The sequence below is a fragment of the Argiope bruennichi genome, chromosome 7 (assembly GCF_947563725.1).
Source record: "Argiope bruennichi chromosome 7, qqArgBrue1.1, whole genome shotgun sequence".
Lineage (NCBI taxonomy): Eukaryota > Metazoa > Arthropoda > Arachnida > Araneae > Araneidae > Argiope > Argiope bruennichi.
In genome coordinates this window covers 11,233,886-11,256,326 of record NC_079157.1, presented here as the reverse complement: position 1 = coordinate 11,256,326, position 22,441 = coordinate 11,233,886, and the positions used below count along the sequence as shown (strand labels likewise).

The following is a 22,441-nucleotide window of genomic DNA, read 5'->3' as shown; positions in this document are numbered from 1 at the left end:
TCCCTGGTTCGATCCCGGGTTTCGGCAAGCCTAACTGTCCTCGGTAGTATAGTGGTCAGTATCCCCGCCTGTCACGCGGGAGACCGGGGTTCGATTCCCCGCCGGGGAGTTTGCTATATTTCTTTAATCTTTTTATTTTTATTGGATAACACTAATAATTCTACATGTGCGCTTTCGATTGACTTTATAAATCTTGACAAATTACATTCGCTGAGTAACACAATTCTTTATTAGATGTATCTTCTCTCGTCCTTTTATGAACAAATAACATCTTGCTGATTCTTTCCAATTTCATTCTGGTAAAGCTGCTTTCCGATTTCTCCTAGGCGTGCCGAAATAAATCAGTTGGGAGAGCGTTAGACTGAAGATCTGAAGGTCCCTGGTTCGGTCCCGGGTTTCGGCAATCGTAACTGTCCTCGGTAGTATAGTGGTCAGTATCCCCGCCTGTCCCGCGGGATATCGGGGTTCGATTCCCCGCCGGGGAGTTTGCGATATAACATTAATCTTTTTAGTTTTATTGGATAACACTAATAATTCTACATGTGCTCTTTCGATTGACTTTATAAATCTTGACAAACCACATTCGCTGAGTAACACAATTCTTTATTAGATGTATCTTCTCTCGTCCTTTTATGAACAAATAACATCTTGCTGATTCTTTCCAATTTCATTCTGGTAAAGCTGCTTTCCGATTTCTCCTAGGCGTGCCGAAATAAATCAGTTGGGAGAGCGTTAGACGGAAGATCTAAAGGTCCCTGGTTCGGTCCCGGGTTTCGGCAATCGTAACTGTCCTCGGTAGTATAGTGGTCAGTATCCCCGCCTGTCCCGCGGGATATCGGGGTTCGATTCCCCGCCGGGGAGTTTGCGATATAACATTAATCTTTTTAGTTTTATTGGATAACACTAATAATTCTACATGTGCTCTTTCGATTGACTTTAGAAATCTTGACAAACCACATTCGCTGAGTAACACAATTCTTCCTTAGATGTATCTTCTTTCGTCCTTTTATGAACAAATAACATCTTGCTGATTCTTTCCAGTTTCATTCTGATAAAATTACTTTCCGATTTCTCCTAGGCGTGCCGAAATAGCTCAGTTGGGAGAGCGTTAGACTGAAGATCTAAAGGTCCCTGGTTCGATCCCGGGTTTCGGCAAGCGTAACTGTCCTCGGTAGTATAGTGGTCAGTATCCCCGCCTGTCACGCGGGAGACCGGTGTTCGATTCCCCTCCGGGGCGTTTGCGATATAACATTAATCTTTTTATTTTTATTGGATAACACTAATAATTCTACATGTGCTCTTTCGATTGACTTTAGAAATCTTGACAAACCACATTTGCTGAGTAACACAATTCTTCCTTAGATGTATCTTCTCTCGTCCTTTTATGAACAAATAACATCTTGCTTATTCTTTGCAATTTCATTCTGGTAAAGCTGCTTTCCGATTTTTCCTAGGCGTGCCGAAGTAGCTCAGTTGAGATAGCGTTAGACTGACGATCTAAAGGTCCCTGGTTCGATCCCGGGTTTCGGCAAGCGTAACTGTCCTCGGTAGTATAGTGGTCAGTATCCCCGCCTGTCACGCGGGAGACCGGGGTTCGATTCCCCGCCGGGGAGTTTGCTATATTTCTTTAATCTTTTTATTTTTATTGGATAACACTAATAATTCTACATGTGCGCTTTCGATTGACTTTATAAATCTTGACAAACCACATTCGCTGAGTAACACAATTCTTTATTAGATGTATCTTCTCTCGTCCTTTTATGAACAAATAACATCTTGCTGATTCTTTCCAATTTCATTCTGGTAAAGCTGCTTTCCGATTTCTCCTAGGCGTGCCGAAATAGCTCAGTTGGGATAGCGTTAGACTGAAGATCTAAAGGTCCCTGGTTCGGTCCCGGGTTTCGGCAATCGTAACTGTCCTCGGTAGTATAGTGGTCAGTATCCCCGCCTGTCCCGCGGGATATCGGGGTTCGATTCCCCGCCGGGGAGATTGCGATATAACATTAATCTTTTTAGTTTTATTGGATAACACTAATAATTCTACATGTGCTCTTTCGATTGACTTTAGAAATCTTGACAAACCACATTCGCTGAGTAACACAATTCTTCCTTAGATGTATCTTCTCTCGTCCTTTTATGAACAAATAACATCTTGCTGATTCTTTCCAATTTCATTCTGGTAAAGCTGCTTTCCGATTTCCCCTAGGCGTGCCGAAATAGCTCAGTTGGGAGAGCGTTAGACTGAAGATCTAAAGGTCCTTGGTTCGATCCCGGGTGTCGGCAAGCGTAACTGTCCTCGGTAGTATAGTGGTCAGTATCCCCGCCTGTCACGCGGGAGACCGGGGTTCGATTCCCCGCCGGGGAGTTAGCTATATTTCTTTAATCTTTTTATTTTTATTGGATAACACTAATAATTCTACATGTGCGCTTTCGATTGACTTTCGAAATCTTGACAAACCACATTCGCTGAGTAACACAATTCTTCCTTAGATGTATCTTCTCTCGTCCTTTTATGAACAAATAACATCTTGCTGATTCTTTCCAGTTTCATTCTGGTAAAGCTGCTTGCCGATTTCTCCTAGGCGTGCCGAAATAGCTCAGTTGGGAGAGCGTTAGACTGAAGATCTAAAGGTCCCTGGTTCGATCCCGGGTTTCGGCAAGCGTAACTGTCCTCGGTAGTATAGTGGTCAGTATCCCCGCCTGTCACGCGGGAGACCGGTGTTCGATTCCCCTCCGGGGCGTTTGCGATATAACATTAATCTTTTTATTTTTATTGGATAACACTAATAATTCTACATGTGCTCTTTCGATTGACTTTAGAAATCTTGACAAACCACATTTGCTGAGTAACACAATTCTTCCTTAGATGTATATTCTCTCGTCCTTTTATGAACAAATAACATCTTGCTTATTCTTTCCAATTTCATTCTGGTAATGCTGCTTTCCGATTTCTCCTAGGCGTGCCGAAATAGCTCAGTTGGGATAGCGTTAGACTGAAGATCTAAAGGTCCCTGGTTCGATCCCGGGTTTCGGCAAGCCTAACTGTCCTCGGTAGTATAGTGGTCAGTATCCCCGCCTGTCACGCGGGAGACCGGGGTTCGATTCCCCGCCGGGGAGTTTGCTATATTTCTTTAATCTTTTTATTTTTATTGGATAACACTAATAATTCTACATGTGCGCTTTCGATTGACTTTATAAATCTTGACAAATTACATTCGCTGAGTAACACAATTCTTTATTAGATGTATCTTCTCTCGTCCTTTTATGAACAAATAACATCTTGCTGATTCTTTCCAATTTCATTCTGGTAAAGCTGCTTTCCGATTTCTCCTAGGCGTGCCGAAATAAATCAGTTGGGAGAGCGTTAGACTGAAGATCTGAAGGTCCCTGGTTCGGTCCCGGGTTTCGGCAATCGTAACTGTCCTCGGTAGTATAGTGGTCAGTATCCCCGCCTGTCCCGCGGGATATCGGGGTTCGATTCCCCGCCGGGGAGTTTGCGATATAACATTAATCTTTTTAGTTTTATTGGATAACACTAATAATTCTACATGTGCTCTTTCGATTGACTTTATAAATCTTGACAAACCACATTCGCTGAGTAACACAATTCTTTATTAGATGTATCTTCTCTCGTCCTTTTATGAACAAATAACATCTTGCTGATTCTTTCCAATTTCATTCTGGTAAAGCTGCTTTCCGATTTCTCCTAGGCGTGCCGAAATAAATCAGTTGGGAGAGCGTTAGACGGAAGATCTAAAGGTCCCTGGTTCGGTCCCGGGTTTCGGCAATCGTAACTGTCCTCGGTAGTATAGTGGTCAGTATCCCCGCCTGTCCCGCGGGATATCGGGGTTCGATTCCCCGCCGGGGAGTTTGCGATATAACATTAATCTTTTTAGTTTTATTGGATAACACTAATAATTCTACATGTGCTCTTTCGATTGACTTTAGAAATCTTGACAAACCACATTCGCTGAGTAACACAATTCTTCCTTAGATGTATCTTCTTTCGTCCTTTTATGAACAAATAACATCTTGCTGATTCTTTCCAGTTTCATTCTGATAAAATTACTTTCCGATTTCTCCTAGGCGTGCCGAAATAGCTCAGTTGGGAGAGCGTTAGACTGAAGATCTAAAGGTCCCTGGTTCGATCCCGGGTTTCGGCAAGCGTAACTGTCCTCGGTAGTATAGTGGTCAGTATCCCCGCCTGTCACGCGGGAGACCGGTGTTCGATTCCCCTCCGGGGCGTTTGCGATATAACATTAATCTTTTTATTTTTATTGGATAACACTAATAATTCTACATGTGCTCTTTCGATTGACTTTAGAAATCTTGACAAACCACATTTGCTGAGTAACACAATTCTTCCTTAGATGTATATTCTCTCGTCCTTTTATGAACAAATAACATCTTGCTTATTCTTTCCAATTTCATTCTGGTAATGCTGCTTTCCGATTTCTCCTAGGCGTGCCGAAATAGCTCAGTTGGGATAGCGTTAGACTGAAGATCTAAAGGTCCCTGGTTCAATCCCGGGTTTCGGCAAGCCTAACTGTCCTCGGTAGTATAGTGGTCAGTATCCCCGCCTGTCACGCGGGAGACCGGGGTTCGATTCCCCGCCGGGGAGTTTGCTATATTTCTTTAATCTTTTTATTTTTATTGGATAACACTAATAATTCTACATGTGCGCTTTCGATTGACTTTATAAATCTTGACAAACCACATTCGCTGAGTAACACAATTCTTTATTAGATGTATCTTCTCTCGTCCTTTTATGAACAAATAACATCTTGCTGATTCTTTCCAATTTCATTCTGGTAAAGCTGCTTTCCGATTTCTCCTAGGCGTGCCGAAATAAATCAGTTGGGAGAGCGTTAGACTGAAGATCTGAAGGTCCCTGGTTCGGTCCCGGGTTTCGGCAATCGTAACTGTCCTCGGTAGTATAGTGGTCAGTATCCCCGCCTGTCCCGCGGGATATCGGGGTTCGATTCCCCGCCGGGGAGTTTGCGATATAACATTAATCTTTTTAGTTTTATTGGATAACACTAATAATTCTACATGTGCTCTTTCGATTGACTTTAGAAATCTTGACAAACCACATTCGCTGAGTAACACAATTCTTCCTTAGATGTATCTTCTTTCGTCCTTTTATGAACAAATAACATCTTGCTGATTCTTTCCAGTTTCATTCTGATAAAATTACTTTCCGATTTCTCCTAGGCGTGCCGAAATAGCTCAGTTGGGAGAGCGTTAGACTGAAGATCTAAAGGTCCCTGATTCGATCCCGGATTTCGGCAAGCGTAACTGTCCTCGCTAGTATAGTGGTCAGTATCCCCGCCTGTCACACGGGAGACCGGGGTTCGATTCCCCGCCGGGGAGTTAGCTATATTTCTTTAATCTTTTTATTTTTATTGGATAACACTAATAATTCTACATGTGCGCTTTCGATTGACTTTACAAATCTTGACAAACCACATTCGCTGAGTAACACAATTCTTCCTTAGATGTATCTTCTCTCGTCCTTTTATGAACACAATAACATCTTGCTGATTCTTTCCAGTTTCATTCTCATAAAGCTGCTTTCCGATTTCTCCTAGGCGTGCCGAAATAGCTCAGTTGGGAGAGCGTTAGACTGAAGATCTAAAGGTACTTGGTTCGATCCCGGGTGTCGGCAAGCGTAACTGTCCTCGGTAGTATAGTGGTCAGTATCCCCGCCTGTCACGCGGGAGACCGGGGTTCGATTCCCCGCCGGGGAGTTAGCTATATTTCTTTAATCTTTTTATTTTTATTGGATAACACTAATAATTCTACATGTGCGCTTTCGATTGACTTTAGAAATCTTGACAAACCACATTCGCTGAGTAACACAATTCTTCCTTAGATGTATCTTCTCTCGTTCTTTTATGAACAAACAACATCTTGCTGATTCTTTCCAGTTTCATTCTGGTAAAGCTGCTTGCCGATTTCTCCTAGGCGTGCCGAAATAGCTCAGTTGGGAGAGCGTTAGACTGAAGATCTAAAGGTCCCGGGTTTCGGCAAGCGTAACTGTCCTCGGTAGTATAGTGGTCAGTATCCCCGCCTGTCACGCGGGAGACCGGTGTTCGATTCCCCTCCGGGGCGTTTGCGATATAACATTAATCTTTTTATTTTTATTGGATAACACTAATAATTCTACATGTGCTCTTTCGATTGACTTTAGAAATCTTGACAAAACACATTCGCTGAGTAACACAATTCTTCCTTAGATGTATCTTCTCTCGTCCTTTTATGAACAAATTACATCTTGCTGATTCTTTCCAGTTTCATTCTGATAAAGCGTCTTTCCGATTTCCCCTAGACGTGCCGAAATAGCTCAGTTGGGAGAGCGTTAGACTGAAGATCTAAAAGTCCCTGGTTCGATCCCGGGTTTCGGCAAGCGTAACTGTCCTCGGTAGTATAGTGGTCAGTATCCCCGCCTATCACGCGGGAGACCGGGGTTCGATTCCCCGCCGGGGAGTTTGCTATATTTCTTTAATCTTTTTATTTTTATTCGATAACACTAATAATTCTACATGTGCGCTTTCGATTGACTTTAGAAATCTTGGCAAACCACATTCGCTGAGTAACACAATTCTTCCTTAGATGTATCTTCTCTCGTCCTTTTATGAACAAATAACATCTTGCTGATTCTTTCCAATTTCATTCTGGTAAAGCTGCTTTCCGATTTCTCCTAGGCGTGCCGAAATAGCTCAGTTGGGAGAGCGTTAGACTGAAGATCTAAAGGTCCCTGGTTCGATCCCGGGTTTCGGCAAGCGTAACTGTCCTCGGTAGTATAGTGGTCAGTATCCCCACCTTTCACGCGGGAGACCGGGGTTCGATTCCCCGCCAGGGAGTTTGCTATATTTCTTTAATCTTTTTATTTTTATTGGATAACGCTAATAATTCCACATGCGCGCTTTCGATTGACTTTAGAAATCTTGACAAACCACATTCGCTGTGTAACACAATTCTTCCTTAGATGTATCTTCTCTCGTCCTTTTATGAACAAATAACACCTTGCTGATTCTTTCCAGTTTCATTCTGATAAAGCTGCTTTCCGATTTCTCCTAAGCGTGCCGAAATAGCTCAGTTGGGAGAGCGTTTGACTGAAGATCTAAAGGTCCCTGGTTCGATCCCGGGTGTCGGCAAGCGTAACTGTCCTCGGTAGTATAGTGGTCAGTATCCCCGCCTGTCACGCGGGAGACCGGGGTTCGATTACCCGCCGGGGAGTTTGCGATATAACATTAATCTTTTTAGTTTTATTGGATAACACTAATAATTCTACATGTGCTCTTTCGATTGACTTTAGAAATCTTGACAAACCACATTCGCTGAGTAACACAATTCTTCCTTAGATGTATCTTCTCTCGTCCTTTTATGAACAAATAACATCATGCTGATTCTTTCCAGTTTCATTCTGATAAAATTACTTTCCAAATTCTCCTAGGCGTGCCGAAATAGCTCAATTGGGAGAGCGTTTGACTGAAGATCTAAAGGTCCCTTATTCGATCCCGGGTTTCGGCAAGCGTAACTGTCCTCGGTAGTCTAGTGGTCAGGATCCCCGCCTGTCACGCGGGAGACCGGGGTTCGATTTCCCGCCGGGGAGTTAGCTATATTTCTTTAATCTTTTTATTTTTATTGGATAACACTAATAATTCTACATGTGCGCTTTCGATTGACTTTAGAAATCTTGACAAACCACATTCGCTGAGTAACACAATTCTTCCTTAGATGTATCTTCTCTCGTCCTTTTATGAACAAATAACATCTTGCTGATTCTTTCCAATTTCATTCTGGTAAAGCTGCTTTCCGATTTCCCCTAGGCGTGCCGAAATAGCTCAGTTGGGAGAGCGTTAGACTGAAGATCTAAAGGTCCCTGGTTCGATCCCGCGTTTCGGCAAGCGTAACTGTCCTCGGTAGTATAGTTGTCAGTATCCCCGCCTGTCACACGGGAGACCGGGGTTCGATTCCCCGCCGGGGAGTTAGCTATATTTCTTTAATCTTTTTATTTTTATTGCATAACACTAATAATTCTACATGTGCGATTTCGATTGACTTTACAAATCTTGACAAACCACATTCGCTGAGTAACACAATACTTCCTTAGATGTATCTTCTCTCGTCCTTTTATGAACAAATAACATCTTGCTGATTCTTTCCAGTTTCATTCTCATAAAGCTGCTTTCCGATTTCTCCTAGGCGTGCCGAAATAGCTCAGTTGGGAGAGCGTTAGACTGAAGATCTAAAGGTCCTTGGTTCGATCCCGGGTGTCGGCAAGCGTAACTGTCCTCGGTAGTATAGTTTTCGGTATCCCCGCCTGTCACGCGGGAGACCGGTGTTCGATTCCTCTCCGGGGCGTTTGCGATATAACATTAATCTTTTTATTTTTATTGGATAACACTAATAATTCTACATGTGCGCTTTCGATTGACTTTAGAAATCTTGACAAACCTCATTCGCTGAGTAACACAATTCTTCCTTAGATGTATCTTCTCTCGTCCTTTTATGAACAAATAACATCTTGCTGATTCTTTCCAGTTTCATTCTGGTAAAGCTGCTTTCCGATTTCTCCTAGGCGTGCCGAAATAGCTCAGCTGGGAGAGCTTTAGACTGAAGATCTAAAGGTCCCTGGTTCGATCTCGGATTTCGGCAAGCGTAACTGTCCTCGGTAGTATAGTGGTCAGTATCCCCGCCTATCACGCGGGAGACCGGGGTTCGATTCCCCGCTGGGGAGTTTGCTATATTTCTTTAATCTTTTTATTTTTATTCGATAACACTAATAATTCTACATGCGCGCTTTCGATTGACTTTAGAAATCTTGACAAACCACATTCGCTGAGTAACACAATTCTTTATTAGATGTATCTTCTCTCGTCCATTTATGAACAAATAACATCTTGCTGATTCTTTCCAGTTTCATTCTGGTAAAGCTGCTTTCCGATTTCTCCTAGGCGTGCCGAAATAGCTCAGTTGGGAGAGCGTTAGACTGAAGATCTAAAGGTCCCTGGTTCGATCCCGGGTTTCGGCAAGCGTAACTGTCCTCGGTAGTATAGTGGTCAGTATCCCCACCTGTCACGCGGGAGACCGGGGTTCGATTCCCCGCCGGGGAGTTTGCTATATTTCTTTAATCTTTTTATTTTTATTGGATAACGCTAATAATTCTACATGCGCGCTTTCGATTGACTTTAGAAATCTTGACAAACCACATTCGCTGTGTAACACAATTCTTCCTTAGATGTATCTTCTCTCGTCCTTTTATGAACAAATAACACCTTGCTGATTCTTTCCAGTTTCATTCTGATAAAGCTGCTTTCCGATTTCTCCTAGGCGTGCCGAAATATCTCAGTTGGGAGAGCGTTTGACTGAAGATCTAAAGGTCCCTGATTCGATCCCGGATTTCGGCAAGCGTAACTGTCCTCGGTAGTATAGTCTTCAGTATCCCCGCCTGTCACGCGGGAGACCGGGGTTCGATTCCCCGCCGGGGAGTTTGCTATATTTCTTTAATCTTTTTATTTTTATTGGATAACACTAATAATTCTACATGTGCGCTTTCGATTGACTTTAGAAATCTTGACAAACCACATTCGCTGAGTAACACAATTCTTCCTTAGATGTATCTTCTCTCGTCCTTTTATGAACAAATAACATCTTGCTGATTCTTTCCAGTTTCATTCTGATAAAGCTTCTTTCCGATTTCCCCTAGGCGTGCCGAAATAGCTCAGTTGGGAGAGCGTTAGACTGAAGATCTAAAGGTCCCTGGTTCGATCCCGGGTTTCGGCAAGCGTAACTGTCCTCGGTAGTATAGTGGTCAGTATCCCCGCCTGTCACGCGGGAGACCGGGGTTCGATTCCCCGCCGGGGAGTTTGCTATATTTCTTTAATCTTTTTATTTTTATTCGATAACACTAATAATTCTACATGTGCGCTTTCGATTGACTTTAGAAATCTTGACAAACCACATTCGCTGAGTAACACAATTCTTCCTTAGATGTATCTTCTCTCGTCCTTTTATGAACAAATAACATCTTGCTAATTCTTTCCAGTTTCATTCTGGTAAAGCTGCTTTCCGATTTCTCCTAGGCGTGCCGAAATAGCTCAGTTGGGAGAGCGTTAGACTGAAGATCTAAAGGTCCCTGGTTCGATCCCGGGTTTCGGCAAGCGTAACTGTCATCGGTATTATAGTGGTCAGTATCCCCGCCTATCACGCGGGAGACCGGGGTTCGATTCCCCGCCGGGGAGTTTGCTATATTTCTTTAATCTTTTTATTTTTATTGGATAACACTAATAATTCTACATGTGCGCTTTCGATTGACTTTAGAAATCTTTACAAACCACATTCGCTGAGTCACACAATTCTTCCTTAGATGTATCTTCTCTCGTCCTTTTATGAACAAATAACATCTTGCTGATTCTTTCCAATTTCATTCTGGTAAAGCTGCTTTCCGATCTCTCCTAGGCGTGCCGAAATAGCTCAGTTGGGAGAGCGTTAGACTGAAGATCTAAAGGTCCCTGGTTCGATCCCGGGTTTCGGCAAGCGTAACTGTCCTCGGTAGTATAGTGGTCAGTATCCCCGCCTGTCACGCGGGAGACCGGGGTTCGATTCCCCGCCGGGGAGTTTGCTATATTTCTTTAATCTTTTTATTTTTATTGGATAACGCTAATAATTCTACATGCGCGCTTTCGATTGACTTTAGAAATCTTGACAAACCACATTCGCTGTGTAACACAATTCTTCCTTAGATGTATCTTCTCTCGTCCTTTTATGAACAAATAACATCTTGCTGATTCTTTCCAGTTTCATTCTGGTAAAGCTGCTTTCCGATTTCTCCTAGGCGTGCCGAAATAGCTCAGTTGGGAGAGCGTTAGACTGAAGATCTAAAGGTCCCTGGTTCGATCCCGGGTTTCGGCAAGCGTAACTGTCATCGGTATTATAGTGGTCAGTATCCCCGCCTATCACGCGGGAGACCGGGGTTCGATTCCCCGCCGGGGAGTTTGCTATATTTCTTTAATCTTTTTATTTTTATTGGATAACACTAATAATTCTACATGTGCGCTTTCGATTGACTTTAGAAATCTTTACAAACCACATTCGCTGAGTCACACAATTCTTCCTTAGATGTATCTTCTCTCGTCCTTTTATGAACAAATAACATCTTGCTGATTCTTTCCAATTTCATTCTGGTAAAGCTGCTTTCCGATTTCCCCTAGGCGTGCCGAAATAGCTCAGTTGGGAGAGCGTTAGACTGAAGATCTAAAGGTCCCTGGTTCGATCCCGGGTTTCGGCAAGCGTAACTGTCCTCGGTAGTATAGTGGTCAGTATCCCCGCCTGTCACACGGGAGACCGGGGTTCGATTCCCCGCCGGGGAGTTAGCTATATTTCTTTAATCTTTTTATTTTTATTGGATAACACTAATAATTCTACATGTGCGCTTTCGATTGACTTTACAAATCTTGACAAACCACATTCGCTGAGTAACACAATTCTTCCTTAGATGTATCTTCTCTCGTCCTTTTATGAACACAATAACATCTTGCTGATTCTTTCCAGTTTCATTCTCATAAAGCTGCTTTCCGATTTCTCCTAGGCGTGCCGAAATAGCTCAGTTGGGAGAGCGTTAGACTGAAGATCTAAAGGTCCTTGGTTCGATCCCGGGTGTCGGCAAGCGTAACTGTCCTCGGTAGTATAGTGGTCAGTATCCCCGCCTGTCACGCGGGAGACCGGGGTTCGATTCCCCGCCGGGGAGTTAGCTATATTTCTTTAATCTTTTTATTTTTATTGGATAACACTAATAATTCTACATGTGCGCTTTCGATTGACTTTAGAAATCTTGACAAACCACATTCGCTGAGTAACACAATTCTTCCTTAGATGTATCTTCTCTCGTCCTTTTATGAACAAATAACATCTTGCTGATTCTTTCCAGTTTCATTCTCATAAAGCTGCTTTCCGATTTCTCCTAGGCGTGCCGAAATAAATCAGTTGGGAGAGCGTTAGACTGAAGATCTAAAGGTCCCTGGTTCGGTCCCGTGTTTCGGCAATCGTAACTGTCCTCGGTAGTATAGTGGTCAGAATCCCCGCCTGTCCCGCGGGATATCGGGGTTCGATTCCCCGCCGGGGAGTTTGCGATATAACATTAATCTTTTTAGTTTTATTGGATAACACTAATAATTCTACATGTGCTCTTTCGATTGACTTTAGAAATCTTGACAAACCACATTCGCTGAGTAACACAATTCTTCCTTAGATGTATCTTCTCTCGTCCTTTTATGAACAAATAACATCTTGCTGATTCTTTCCAGTTTCATTCTGATAAAATTACTTTCCGATTTCTCCTAGGCGTGCCGAAATAGCTCAGTTGGGAGAGCGTTTGACTGAAGATCTAAAGGTCCCTGATTCGATCCCGGGTTTCGGCAAGCGTAACTGTCCTCGGTAGTATAGTGGTCAGTATCCCCGCCTGTCACGCGGGAGACCGGGGTTCGATTCCCCGCCGGGGAGTTAGCTATATTTCTTTAATCTTTTTATTTTTATTGGATAACACTAATAATTCTACATGTGCGCTTTCGATTGACTTTAGAAATCTTGACAAAGCACATTCGCTGAGTAACACAATTCTTCCTTAGATGTATCTTCTCTCGTCCTTTTATGAACAAATAACATCTTGCTGATTCTTTCCAATTTCATTCTGGTAAAGCTGCTTTCCGATTTCCCCTAGGCGTGCCGAAATAGCTCAGTTGGGAGAGCGTTAGACTGAAGATCTAAAGGTCCCTGGTTCGATCCCGGGTTTCGGCAAGCGTAACTGTCCTCGGTAGTATAGTGGTCAGTATCCCCGCCTGTCACGCGGGAGACCGGGGTTCGATTCCCCGCCGGGGAGTTAGCTATATTTCTTTAATCTTTTTATTTTTATTGGATAACACTAATAATTCTACATGTGCGCTTTCGATTGACTTTAGAAATCTTGACAAACCACATTCGCTGAGTAACACAATTCTTCCTTAGATGTATCTTCTCTCGTCCTTTTATGAACAAATAACATCTTGCTGATTCTTTCCAGTTTCATTCTCATAAAGCTGCTTTCCGATTTCTCCTAGGCGCGCCGAAATAGCTCAGTTGGGAGAGCGTTAGACTGAAGATCTAAAGGTCCTTGGTTCGATCCCGGGTGTCGGCAAGCGTAACTGTCCTCGGTAGTATAGTGGTCAGTATCCCCGCCTGTCACGCGGGAGACCGGGGTTCGATTCCCCGCCGGGGAGTTAGCTATATTTCTTTAATCTTTTTATTTTTATTGGATAACACTAATAATTCTACATGTGCGCTTTCGATTGACTTTAGAAATCTTGACAAACCACATTCGCTGAGTAACACAATTCTTTATTAGATGTATTTTCTCTCGTCCTTTTATCAACAAATAACATCTTGCTGATTCTTTCCAGTTTCATTCTGGTAAAGCTGCTTTCCGATTTCTCCTAGGCGTGCCGAAATAGCTCAGTTGGGAGAGCGTTAGACTGAAGATCTAAAGGTCCCTGGTTCGATCCCGGGTTTCGGCAAGCGTAACTGTCATCGGTATTATAGTGGTCAGTATCCCCGCCTATCACGCGGGAGACCGGGGTTCGATTCCCCGCCGGGGAGTTTGCTATATTTCTTTAATCTTTTTATTTTTATTGGATAACACTAATAATTCTACATGTGCGCTTTCGATTGACTTTAGAAATCTTTACAAACCACATTCGCTGTGTCACACAATTCTTCCTTAGATGTATCTTCTCTCGTCCTTTTATGAACAAATAACATCTTGCTGATTCTTTCCAATTTCATTCTGGTAAAGCTGCTTTCCGATCTCTCCTAGGCGTGCCGAAATAGCTCAGTTGGGAGAGCGTTAGACTGAAGATCTAAAGGTCCCTGGTTCGATCCCGGGTTTCGGCAAGCGTAACTGTCCTCGGTAGTATAGTGGTCAGTATCCCCGCCTGTCACGCGGGAGACCGGGGTTCGATTCCCCGCCGGGGAGTTTGCTATATTTCTTTAATCTTTTTATTTTTATTGGATAACGCTAATAATTCTACATGCGCGCTTTCGATTGACTTTAGAAATCTTGACAAACCACATTCGCTGTGTAACACAATTCTTCCTTAGATGTATCTTCTCTCGTCCTTTTATGAACAAATAACATCTTGCTGATTCTTTCCAGTTTCATTCTGGTAAAGCTGCTTTCCGATTTCTCCTAGGCGTGCCGAAATAGCTCAGTTGGGAGAGCGTTAGACTGAAGATCTAAAGGTCCCTGGTTCGATCCCGGGTTTCGGCAAGCGTAACTGTCATCGGTATTATAGTGGTCAGTATCCCCGCCTATCACGCGGGAGACCTTGGTTCGATTCCCCGCCGGGGAGTTTGCTATATTTCTTTAATCTTTTTATTTTTATTGGATAACACTAATAATTCTACATGTGCGCTTTCGATTGACTTTAGAAATCTTTACAAACCACATTCGCTGAGTCACACAATTCTTCCTTAGATGTATCTTCTCTCGTCCTTTTATGAACAAATAACATCTTGCTGATTCTTTCCAATTTCATTCTGGTAAAGCTGCTTTCCGATCTCTCCTAGGCGTGCCGAAATAGCTCAGTTGGGAGAGCGTTAGACTGAAGATATAAAGGTCCCTGGTTCGATCCCGGGTTTCGGCAAGCGTAACTGTCCTCGGTAGTATAGTGGTCAGTATCCCCGCCTGTCACGCGGGAGACCGGGATTCGATTCCCCGCCGGTGAGTTTGCGATATAACATTAATCATTTTATTTTTATTGGATAACACTAATAATTCTACATGCGCGCTTTCGATTGACTTTAGAAATCTTGACAAACCACATTCGCTGAGTAACACAATTCTTTATTAGATGTATCTTCTCTCGTCCTTTTATGAACAAATAACATCTTGCTGATTCTTTCCAGTTTCATTCTGGTAAAGCTGTTTTCCGATTTCTCCTAGGCGTGCCGAAATAGCTCAGTTGGGAGAGCGTTAGACTGAAGATCTAAAGGTCCCTGGTTCGATCCCGGGTTTCGGCAAGCGTAACTGTCCTCGGTAGTATAGTGGTCAGTATCCCCACCTGTCACGCGGGAGACCGGGGTTCGATTCCCCGCCGGGGAGTTTGCTATATTTCTTTAATCTTTTTATTTTTATTGGATAACGCTAATAATTCTACATGCGCGCTTTCGATTGACTTTAGAAATCTTGACAAACCACATTCGCTGTGTAACACAATTCTTCCTTAGATGTATCTTCTCTCGTCCTTTTATGAACAAATAACACCTTGCTGATTCTTTCCAGTTTCATTCTGATAAAGCTGCTTTCCGATTTCTCCTAGGCGTGCCGAAATATCTCAGTTGGGAGAGCGTTTGACTGAAGATCTAAAGGTCCCTGATTCGATCCCGGATTCCGGCAAGCGTAACTGTCCTCGGTAGTATAGTGGTCAGTATCCCCGCCTGTCACGCGGGAGACCGGGGTTCGATTCCCCGCCGGGGAGTTTGCTATATTTCTTTAATCTTTTTATTTTTATTCGATAACACTAATAATTCTACATGTGCGCTTTCGATTGACTTTAGAAATCTTGACAAACCACATTCGCTGAGTAACACAATTCTTCCTTAGATGTATCTTCTCTCGTCCTTTTATGAACAAATAACATCTTGCTAATTCTTTCCAATTTCATTCTGGTAAAGCTGCTTTCCGATCTCTCCTAGGCGTGCCGAAATAGCTCAGTTGGGCGAGCGTTTGATTGAAGATCTAAAGGTCCCTGCTTCGATCCCGGGTTTCGGCAAGCGTAACTGTCATCGGTATTATAGTGGTCAGTATCCCCGCCTATCACGCGGGAGACCGGGGTTCGATTCCCCGCCGGGGAGTTTGCTATATTTCTTTAATCTTTTTATTTTTATTGGATAACACTAATAATTCTACATGTGCGCTTTCGATTGACTTTAGAAATCTTGACAAACCACATTCGCTGAGTAACACAATTCTTCCTTAGATGTATCTACTCTCGTCCTTTTATGAACAAATAACATCTTGCTGATTCTTTCCAGTTTCATTCTGGTAAAGCTGCTTGCCGATTTCTCCTAGGCGTGCCGAAATAGCTCAGTTGGGATAGCGTTAGACTGAAGATCTAAAGGTCCCTGGTTTGATCCCGGGTTTCGGCAAGCGTAACTGTCCTCGGTAGTATAGTGGTCAGTATCCCCGCCAGTCACGCGGGAGACCGGGGTTCGATTCCCCGCCGGGGAGTTTGCTATATTTCTTTAATCTTTTTATTTTTATTGGATAACACTAATAATTCTACATGTGCGCTTTCGATTGACTTTATAAATCTTGACAAACCACATTCGCTGAGTAACACAATTCTTTATTAGATGTATCTTCTCTCGTCCTTTTATGAACAAATAACATCTTGCTGATTCTTTCCAATTTCATTCTGGTAAAGCTGCTTTCCGATTTCTCCTAGGCGTGCCGAAATAAATCAGTTGGGAGAGCGTTAGACTGAAGATCTAAAGGTCCCTGGTTCGGTCCCGTGTTTCGGCAATCGTAACTGTCCTCGGTAGTATAGTGGTCAGAATCCCCGCCTGTCCCGCGGGATATCGGGGTTCGATTCCCCGCCGGGGAGTTTGCGATATAACATTAATCTTTTTAGTTTTATTGGATAACACTAATAATTCTACATGTGCTCTTTCGATTGACTTTAGAAATCTTGACAAACCACATTCGCTGAGTAACACAATTCTTCCTTAGATGTATCTTCTCTCGTCCTTTTATGAACAAATAACATCTTGCTGATTCTTTCCAGTTTCATTCTGATAAAATTACTTTCCGATTTCTCCTAGGCGTGCCGAAATAGCTCAGTTGGGAGAGCGTTTGACTGAAGATCTAAAGGTCCCTGATTCGATCCCGGGTTTCGGCAAGCGTAACTGTCCTCGGTAGTATAGTGGTCAGTATCCCCGCCTGTCACGCGGGAGACCGGGGTTCGATTCCCCGCCGGGGAGTTAGCTATATTTCTTTAATCTTTTTATTTTTATTGGATAACACTAATAATTCTACATGTGCGCTTTCGATTGACTTTAGAAATCTTGACAAAGCACATTCGCTGAGTAACACAATTCTTCCTTAGATGTATCTTCTCTCGTCCTTTTATGAACAAATAACATCTTGCTGATTCTTTCCAATTTCATTCTGGTAAAGCTGCTTTCCGATTTCCCCTAGGCGTGCCGAAATAGCTCAGTTGGGAGAGCGTTAGACTGAAGATCTAAAGGTCCCTGGTTCGATCCCGGGTTTCGGCAAGCGTAACTGTCCTCGGTAGTATAGTGGTCAGTATCCCCGCCTGTCACACGGGAGACCGGGGTTCGATTCCCCGCCGGGGAGTTAGCTATATTTCTTTAATCTTTTTATTTTTATTGGATAACACTAATAATTCTACATGTGCGCTTTCGATTGACTTTACAAATCTTGACAAACCACATTCGCTGAGTAACACAATTCTTCCTTAGATGTATCTTCTCTCGTCCTTTTATGAACACAATAACATCTTGCTGATTCTTTCCAGTTTCATTCTCATAAAGCTGCTTTCCGATTTCTCCTAGGCGTGCCGAAATAGCTCAGTTGGGAGAGCGTTAGACTGAAGATCTAAAGGTCCTTGGTTCGATCCCGGGTGTCGGCAAGCGTAACTGTCCTCGGTAGTATAGTGGTCAGTATCCCCGCCTGTCACGCGGGAGACCGGGGTTCGATTCCCCGCCGGGGAGTTAGCTATATTTCTTTAATCTTTTTATTTTTATTGGATAACACTAATAATTCTACATGTGCGCTTTCGATTGACTTTAGAAATCTTGACAAACCACATTCGCTGAGTAACACAATTCTTCCTTAGATGTATCTTCTCTCGTCCTTTTATGAACAAATAACATCTTGCTGATTCTTTCCAGTTTCATTCTCATAAAGCTGCTTTCCGATTTCTCCTAGGCGTGCCGAAATAGCTCAGTTGGGAGAGCGTTAGACTGAAGATCTAAAGGTCCTTGGTTCGATCCCGGGTGTCGGCAAGCGTAACTGTCCTCGGTAGTATAGTGGTCAGTATCCCCGCCTGTCACGCGGGAGACCGGGGTTCGATTCCCCGCCGGGGAGTTAGCTATATTTCTTTAATCTTTTTATTTTTATTGGATAACACTAATAATTCTACATGTGCGCTTTCGATTGACTTTAGAAATCTTGACAAACCACATTCGCTGAGTAACACAATTCTTCCTTAGATGTATCTTCTCTCGTCCTTTTATGAACAAATAACATCTTGCTTATTCTTTCCAGTTTCATTCTGGTAAAGCTGCTTGCCGATTTCTCCTAGGCGTGCCGAAATAGCTCAGTTGGGAGAGCGTTAGACTGAAGATCTAAAGGTCCCGGGTTTCGGCAAGCGTAACTGTCCTCGGTAGTATAGTGGTCAGTATCCCCGCCTGTCACGCGGGAGACCGGTGTTCGATTCCCCTCCGGGGCGTTTGCGATATAACATTAATCTTTTTATTTTTATTGGATAACACTAATAATTCTACATGTGCTCTTTCGATTGACTTTAGAAATCTTGACAAACCACATTCGCTGAGTAACACAATTCTTCCTTAGATGTATCTTCTCTCGTCCTTTTATGAACAAATAACATCTTGCTAATTCTTTCCAATTTCATTCTGGTAAAGCTGCTTTCCGATCTCTCCTAGGCGTGCCGAAATAGCTCAGTTGGGAGAGCGTTAGACTGAAGATCTAAAGGTCCCTGGTTCGATCCCGGGTTTCGGCAAGCGTAACTGTCCTCGATAGTATAGTGGTCAGTATCCCCGCCTGTCACGCGGGAGACCGGGATTCGATTCCCCGCCGGGGAGTTTGCGATATAACATTAATCATTTTATTTTTATTGGATAACACTAATAATTCTACATGCGCGCTTTCGATTGACTTTAGAAATCTTGACAAACCACATTCGCTGAGTAACACAATTCTTCCTTAGATGTATCTTCTCTCGTCCTTTTATGAACAAATAACATCTTGCTGATTCTTTCCAGTTTCATTCTGGTAAAGCTGCTTTCCGATTTCTCCTAGGCGTGCCGAAATAGCTCAGTTGGGAGAGCGTTAGACTGAAGATCTAAAGGTCCCTGGTTCGATCCCGGGTTTCGGCAAGCGTAACTGTCATCGGTATTATAGTGGTCAGTATCCCCGCCTATCACGCGGGAGACCGGGGTTCGATTCCCCGCCGGGGAGTTTGCTATATTTCTTTAATCTTTTTATTTTTATTGGATAACACTAATAATTCTACATGTGCGCTTTCGATTGACTTTAGAAATCTTTACAAACCACATTCGCTGAGTCACACAATTCTTCCTTAGATGTATCTTCTCTCGTCCTTTTATGAACAAATAACATCTTGCTGATTCTTTCCAATTTCATTCTGGTAAAGCTGCTTTCCGATCTCTCCTAGGCGTGCCGAAATAGCTCAGTTGGGAGAGCGTTAGACTGAAGATATAAAGGTCCCTGGTTCGATCCCGGGTTTCGGCAAGCGTAACTGTCCTCGGTAGTATAGTGGTCAGTATCCCCGCCTGTCACGCGGGAGACCGGGATTCGATTCCCCGCCGGTGAGTTTGCGATATAACATTAATCATTTTATTTTTATTGGATAACACTAATAATTCTACATGCGCGCTTTCGATTGACTTTAGAAATCTTGACAAACCACATTCGCTGAGTAACACAATTCTTTATTAGATGTATCTTCTCTCGTCCTTTTATGAACATATAACATCTTGCTGATTCTTTCCAGTTTCATTCTGGTAAAGCTGCTTTCCGATTTCTCCTAGGCGTGCCGAAATAGCTCAGTTGGGAGAGCGTTAGACTGAAGATCTAAAGGTCCCTGGTTCGATCCCGGGTTTCGGCAAGCGTAACTGTCCTCGGAAGTATAGTGGTCAGTATCCCCACCTGTCACGCGGGAGACCGGGGTTCGATTCCCCGCCGGGGAGTTTGCTATATTTCTTTAATCTTTTTATTTTTATTGGATAACGCTAATAATTCTACATGCGCGCTTTCGATTGACTTTAGAAATCTTGACAAACCACATTCGCTGTGTAACACAATTCTTCCTTAGATGTATCTTCTCTCGTCCTTTTATGAACAAATAACATCTTGCTGATTCTTTCCAGTTTCATTCTGGTAAAGCTGCTTTCCGATTTCTCCTAGGCGTGCCGAAATAGCTCAGTTGGGAGAGCGTTAGACTGAAGATCTAAAGGTCCCTGGTTCGATCCCGGGTTTCGGCAAGCGTAACTGTCATCGGTATTATAGTGGTCAGTATCCCCGCCTATCACGCGGGAGACCGGGGTTCGATTCCCCGCCGGGGAGTTTGCTATATTTCTTTAATCTTTTTATTTTTATTGGATAACACTAATAATTCTACATGTGCGCTTTCGATTGACTTTAGAAATCTTTACAAACCACATTCGCTGAGTAACACAATTCTTCCTTAGATGTATCTTCTCTCGTCCTTTTATGAACAAATAACATCTTGCTGATTCTTTCCAGTTTCATTCTCATAAAGCTGCTTTCCGATTTCTCCTAGGCGTGCCGAAATAGCTCAGTTGGGAGAGCGTTAGACTGAAGATCTAAAGGTCCTTGGTTCGATCCCGGGTGTCGGCAAGCGTAACTGTCCTCGGTAGTATAGTGGTCAGTATCCCCGCCTGTCACGCGGGAGACCGGGGTTCGATTCCCCGCCGGGGAGTTAGCTATATTTCTTTAATCTTTTTATTTTTATTGGATAACACTAATAATTCTACATGTGCGCTTTCGATTGACTTTAGAAATCTTGATAAACCACATTCGCTGAGTAACACAATTCTTCCTTAGATGTATCTTCTCTCGTCCTTTTATGAACAAATAACATCTTGCTTATTCTTTCCAGTTTCATTCTGGTAAAGCTGCTTGCCGATTTCTCCTAGGCGTGCCGAAATAGCTCAGTTGGGAGAGCGTTAGACTGAAGATCTAAAGGTCCCGGGTTTCGGCAAGCGTAACTGTCCTCGGTAGTATAGTGGTCAGTATCCCCGCCTGTCACGCGGGAGACCGGTGTTCGATTCCCCTCCGGGGCGTTTGCGATATAACATTAATCTTTTTATTTTTATTGGATAACACTAATAATTCTACATGTGCTCTTTCGATTGACTTTAGAAATCTTGACAAACCACATTCGCTGAGTAACACAATTCTTCCTTAGATGTATCTTCTCTCGTCCTTTTATGAACAAATAACATCTTGCTGATTCTTTCCAGTTTCATTCTGATAAAATTACTTTCCGATTTCTCCTAGGCGTGCCGAAATAGCTCAGTTGGGAGAGCGTTTGACTGAAGATCTAAAGGTCCCTGATTCGATCCCGGGTTTCGGCAAGCGTAACTGTCCTCGGTAGTATAGTGGTCAGTATCCCCGCCTGTCACGCGGGAGACCGGGGTTCGATTCCCCGCCGGGGAGTTAGCTATATTTCTTTAATCTTTTTATTTTTATTGGATAACACTAATAATTCTACATGTGCGCTTTCGATTGACTTTAGAAATCTTGACAAAGCACATTCGCTGAGTAACACAATTCTTCCTTAGATGTATCTTCTCTCGTCCTTTTATGAACAAATAACATCTTGCTGATTCTTTCCAATTTCATTCTGGTAAAGCTGCTTTCCGATTTCCCCTAGGCGTGCCGAAATAGCTCAGTTGGGAGAGCGTTAGACTGAAGATCTAAAGGTCCCTGGTTCGATCCCGGGTTTCGGCAAGCGTAACTGTCCTCGGTAGTATAGTGGTCAGTATCCCCGCCTGTCACACGGGAGACCGGGGTTCGATTCCCCGCCGGGGAGTTAGCTATATTTCTTTAATCTTTTTATTTTTATTGGATAACACTAATAATTCTACATGTGCGCTTTCGATTGACTTTACAAATCTTGACAAACCACATTCGCTGAGTAACACAATTCTTCCTTAGATGTATCTTCTCTCGTCCTTTTATGAACACAATAACATCTTGCTGATTCTTTCCAGTTTCATTCTCATAAAGCTGCTTTCCGATTTCTCCTAGGCGTGCCGAAATAGCTCAGTTGGGAGAGCGTTAGACTGAAGATCTAAAGGTCCTTGGTTCGATCCCGGGTGTCGGCAAGCGTAACTGTCCTCGGTAGTATAGTGGTCAGTATCCCCGCCTGTCACGCGGGAGACCGGGGTTCGATTCCCCGCCGGGGAGGTAGCTATATTTCTTTAATCTTTTTATTTTTATTGGATAACACTAATAATTCTACATGTGCGCTTTCGATTGACTTTAGAAATCTTGACAAACCACATTCGCTGAGTAACACAATTCTTCCTTAGATGTATCTTCTCTCGTCCTTTTATGAACAAATAACATCTTGCTGATTCTTTCCAG

The 22,441-nt window shown here is 43.1% G+C and overlaps 44 non-coding genes across 44 annotated transcripts; all 44 read left to right on the top strand.

Annotated features, from left to right (window-relative positions):
• Positions 1-37: 37 nt before the first annotated feature.
• On the top strand, positions 38-109 carry Trnad-guc (transfer RNA aspartic acid (anticodon GUC)). Its single transcript has one exon. It is a non-coding gene; the product is annotated as a tRNA-Asp (tRNA).
• Positions 110-1,082: 973 nt separating this feature from the next.
• On the top strand, positions 1,083-1,155 carry Trnaf-gaa (transfer RNA phenylalanine (anticodon GAA)). Its single transcript has one exon. It is a non-coding gene; the product is annotated as a tRNA-Phe (tRNA).
• Positions 1,156-1,458: 303 nt separating this feature from the next.
• On the top strand, positions 1,459-1,531 carry Trnav-gac (transfer RNA valine (anticodon GAC)). The gene has a single exon. It is a non-coding gene; the product is annotated as a tRNA-Val (tRNA).
• Positions 1,532-1,541: 10 nt separating this feature from the next.
• Positions 1,542-1,613, top strand: Trnad-guc (transfer RNA aspartic acid (anticodon GUC)). The gene has a single exon. It is a non-coding gene; the product is annotated as a tRNA-Asp (tRNA).
• Positions 1,614-2,293: 680 nt separating this feature from the next.
• Positions 2,294-2,365, top strand: Trnad-guc (transfer RNA aspartic acid (anticodon GUC)). The gene has a single exon. It is a non-coding gene; the product is annotated as a tRNA-Asp (tRNA).
• Positions 2,366-2,586: 221 nt separating this feature from the next.
• Trnaf-gaa (transfer RNA phenylalanine (anticodon GAA)) lies at positions 2,587-2,659 on the top strand. Its single transcript has one exon. It is a non-coding gene; the product is annotated as a tRNA-Phe (tRNA).
• A 386-nt stretch (positions 2,660-3,045) lies between these two features.
• Positions 3,046-3,117, top strand: Trnad-guc (transfer RNA aspartic acid (anticodon GUC)). The gene has a single exon. It is a non-coding gene; the product is annotated as a tRNA-Asp (tRNA).
• A 973-nt stretch (positions 3,118-4,090) lies between these two features.
• Positions 4,091-4,163, top strand: Trnaf-gaa (transfer RNA phenylalanine (anticodon GAA)). The gene has a single exon. It is a non-coding gene; the product is annotated as a tRNA-Phe (tRNA).
• Positions 4,164-4,549: 386 nt separating this feature from the next.
• On the top strand, positions 4,550-4,621 carry Trnad-guc (transfer RNA aspartic acid (anticodon GUC)). Its single transcript has one exon. It is a non-coding gene; the product is annotated as a tRNA-Asp (tRNA).
• Positions 4,622-5,678: 1,057 nt separating this feature from the next.
• Trnad-guc (transfer RNA aspartic acid (anticodon GUC)) lies at positions 5,679-5,750 on the top strand. The gene has a single exon. It is a non-coding gene; the product is annotated as a tRNA-Asp (tRNA).
• Positions 5,751-6,418: 668 nt separating this feature from the next.
• On the top strand, positions 6,419-6,490 carry Trnad-auc (transfer RNA aspartic acid (anticodon AUC)). The gene has a single exon. It is a non-coding gene; the product is annotated as a tRNA-Asp (tRNA).
• A 221-nt stretch (positions 6,491-6,711) lies between these two features.
• On the top strand, positions 6,712-6,784 carry Trnaf-gaa (transfer RNA phenylalanine (anticodon GAA)). Its single transcript has one exon. It is a non-coding gene; the product is annotated as a tRNA-Phe (tRNA).
• A 1,890-nt stretch (positions 6,785-8,674) lies between these two features.
• Positions 8,675-8,746, top strand: Trnad-auc (transfer RNA aspartic acid (anticodon AUC)). Its single transcript has one exon. It is a non-coding gene; the product is annotated as a tRNA-Asp (tRNA).
• Positions 8,747-8,967: 221 nt separating this feature from the next.
• On the top strand, positions 8,968-9,040 carry Trnaf-gaa (transfer RNA phenylalanine (anticodon GAA)). The gene has a single exon. It is a non-coding gene; the product is annotated as a tRNA-Phe (tRNA).
• A 679-nt stretch (positions 9,041-9,719) lies between these two features.
• Trnaf-gaa (transfer RNA phenylalanine (anticodon GAA)) lies at positions 9,720-9,792 on the top strand. Its single transcript has one exon. It is a non-coding gene; the product is annotated as a tRNA-Phe (tRNA).
• Positions 9,793-9,802: 10 nt separating this feature from the next.
• On the top strand, positions 9,803-9,874 carry Trnad-guc (transfer RNA aspartic acid (anticodon GUC)). The gene has a single exon. It is a non-coding gene; the product is annotated as a tRNA-Asp (tRNA).
• A 221-nt stretch (positions 9,875-10,095) lies between these two features.
• Trnaf-gaa (transfer RNA phenylalanine (anticodon GAA)) lies at positions 10,096-10,168 on the top strand. Its single transcript has one exon. It is a non-coding gene; the product is annotated as a tRNA-Phe (tRNA).
• A 303-nt stretch (positions 10,169-10,471) lies between these two features.
• Trnaf-gaa (transfer RNA phenylalanine (anticodon GAA)) lies at positions 10,472-10,544 on the top strand. Its single transcript has one exon. It is a non-coding gene; the product is annotated as a tRNA-Phe (tRNA).
• A 10-nt stretch (positions 10,545-10,554) lies between these two features.
• Trnad-guc (transfer RNA aspartic acid (anticodon GUC)) lies at positions 10,555-10,626 on the top strand. Its single transcript has one exon. It is a non-coding gene; the product is annotated as a tRNA-Asp (tRNA).
• A 221-nt stretch (positions 10,627-10,847) lies between these two features.
• On the top strand, positions 10,848-10,920 carry Trnaf-gaa (transfer RNA phenylalanine (anticodon GAA)). The gene has a single exon. It is a non-coding gene; the product is annotated as a tRNA-Phe (tRNA).
• A 303-nt stretch (positions 10,921-11,223) lies between these two features.
• Trnaf-gaa (transfer RNA phenylalanine (anticodon GAA)) lies at positions 11,224-11,296 on the top strand. Its single transcript has one exon. It is a non-coding gene; the product is annotated as a tRNA-Phe (tRNA).
• A 387-nt stretch (positions 11,297-11,683) lies between these two features.
• On the top strand, positions 11,684-11,755 carry Trnad-guc (transfer RNA aspartic acid (anticodon GUC)). Its single transcript has one exon. It is a non-coding gene; the product is annotated as a tRNA-Asp (tRNA).
• Positions 11,756-12,435: 680 nt separating this feature from the next.
• On the top strand, positions 12,436-12,507 carry Trnad-guc (transfer RNA aspartic acid (anticodon GUC)). Its single transcript has one exon. It is a non-coding gene; the product is annotated as a tRNA-Asp (tRNA).
• A 221-nt stretch (positions 12,508-12,728) lies between these two features.
• On the top strand, positions 12,729-12,801 carry Trnaf-gaa (transfer RNA phenylalanine (anticodon GAA)). The gene has a single exon. It is a non-coding gene; the product is annotated as a tRNA-Phe (tRNA).
• A 10-nt stretch (positions 12,802-12,811) lies between these two features.
• Trnad-guc (transfer RNA aspartic acid (anticodon GUC)) lies at positions 12,812-12,883 on the top strand. Its single transcript has one exon. It is a non-coding gene; the product is annotated as a tRNA-Asp (tRNA).
• A 304-nt stretch (positions 12,884-13,187) lies between these two features.
• Trnad-guc (transfer RNA aspartic acid (anticodon GUC)) lies at positions 13,188-13,259 on the top strand. Its single transcript has one exon. It is a non-coding gene; the product is annotated as a tRNA-Asp (tRNA).
• A 221-nt stretch (positions 13,260-13,480) lies between these two features.
• Positions 13,481-13,553, top strand: Trnaf-gaa (transfer RNA phenylalanine (anticodon GAA)). The gene has a single exon. It is a non-coding gene; the product is annotated as a tRNA-Phe (tRNA).
• A 303-nt stretch (positions 13,554-13,856) lies between these two features.
• On the top strand, positions 13,857-13,929 carry Trnaf-gaa (transfer RNA phenylalanine (anticodon GAA)). The gene has a single exon. It is a non-coding gene; the product is annotated as a tRNA-Phe (tRNA).
• Positions 13,930-13,939: 10 nt separating this feature from the next.
• Trnad-guc (transfer RNA aspartic acid (anticodon GUC)) lies at positions 13,940-14,011 on the top strand. Its single transcript has one exon. It is a non-coding gene; the product is annotated as a tRNA-Asp (tRNA).
• Positions 14,012-14,232: 221 nt separating this feature from the next.
• Positions 14,233-14,305, top strand: Trnaf-gaa (transfer RNA phenylalanine (anticodon GAA)). Its single transcript has one exon. It is a non-coding gene; the product is annotated as a tRNA-Phe (tRNA).
• Positions 14,306-14,984: 679 nt separating this feature from the next.
• Trnaf-gaa (transfer RNA phenylalanine (anticodon GAA)) lies at positions 14,985-15,057 on the top strand. Its single transcript has one exon. It is a non-coding gene; the product is annotated as a tRNA-Phe (tRNA).
• A 386-nt stretch (positions 15,058-15,443) lies between these two features.
• Trnad-guc (transfer RNA aspartic acid (anticodon GUC)) lies at positions 15,444-15,515 on the top strand. Its single transcript has one exon. It is a non-coding gene; the product is annotated as a tRNA-Asp (tRNA).
• Positions 15,516-16,947: 1,432 nt separating this feature from the next.
• On the top strand, positions 16,948-17,019 carry Trnad-guc (transfer RNA aspartic acid (anticodon GUC)). Its single transcript has one exon. It is a non-coding gene; the product is annotated as a tRNA-Asp (tRNA).
• A 221-nt stretch (positions 17,020-17,240) lies between these two features.
• Positions 17,241-17,313, top strand: Trnaf-gaa (transfer RNA phenylalanine (anticodon GAA)). Its single transcript has one exon. It is a non-coding gene; the product is annotated as a tRNA-Phe (tRNA).
• Positions 17,314-17,700: 387 nt separating this feature from the next.
• Positions 17,701-17,772, top strand: Trnad-guc (transfer RNA aspartic acid (anticodon GUC)). The gene has a single exon. It is a non-coding gene; the product is annotated as a tRNA-Asp (tRNA).
• Positions 17,773-18,076: 304 nt separating this feature from the next.
• Trnad-guc (transfer RNA aspartic acid (anticodon GUC)) lies at positions 18,077-18,148 on the top strand. Its single transcript has one exon. It is a non-coding gene; the product is annotated as a tRNA-Asp (tRNA).
• A 585-nt stretch (positions 18,149-18,733) lies between these two features.
• On the top strand, positions 18,734-18,806 carry Trnaf-gaa (transfer RNA phenylalanine (anticodon GAA)). Its single transcript has one exon. It is a non-coding gene; the product is annotated as a tRNA-Phe (tRNA).
• Positions 18,807-19,109: 303 nt separating this feature from the next.
• Positions 19,110-19,182, top strand: Trnaf-gaa (transfer RNA phenylalanine (anticodon GAA)). The gene has a single exon. It is a non-coding gene; the product is annotated as a tRNA-Phe (tRNA).
• Positions 19,183-19,861: 679 nt separating this feature from the next.
• Trnaf-gaa (transfer RNA phenylalanine (anticodon GAA)) lies at positions 19,862-19,934 on the top strand. The gene has a single exon. It is a non-coding gene; the product is annotated as a tRNA-Phe (tRNA).
• A 303-nt stretch (positions 19,935-20,237) lies between these two features.
• On the top strand, positions 20,238-20,310 carry Trnaf-gaa (transfer RNA phenylalanine (anticodon GAA)). Its single transcript has one exon. It is a non-coding gene; the product is annotated as a tRNA-Phe (tRNA).
• A 386-nt stretch (positions 20,311-20,696) lies between these two features.
• Positions 20,697-20,768, top strand: Trnad-guc (transfer RNA aspartic acid (anticodon GUC)). The gene has a single exon. It is a non-coding gene; the product is annotated as a tRNA-Asp (tRNA).
• A 668-nt stretch (positions 20,769-21,436) lies between these two features.
• On the top strand, positions 21,437-21,508 carry Trnad-guc (transfer RNA aspartic acid (anticodon GUC)). The gene has a single exon. It is a non-coding gene; the product is annotated as a tRNA-Asp (tRNA).
• A 221-nt stretch (positions 21,509-21,729) lies between these two features.
• On the top strand, positions 21,730-21,802 carry Trnaf-gaa (transfer RNA phenylalanine (anticodon GAA)). Its single transcript has one exon. It is a non-coding gene; the product is annotated as a tRNA-Phe (tRNA).
• A 387-nt stretch (positions 21,803-22,189) lies between these two features.
• On the top strand, positions 22,190-22,261 carry Trnad-guc (transfer RNA aspartic acid (anticodon GUC)). Its single transcript has one exon. It is a non-coding gene; the product is annotated as a tRNA-Asp (tRNA).
• Positions 22,262-22,441: the final 180 nt, after the last annotated feature.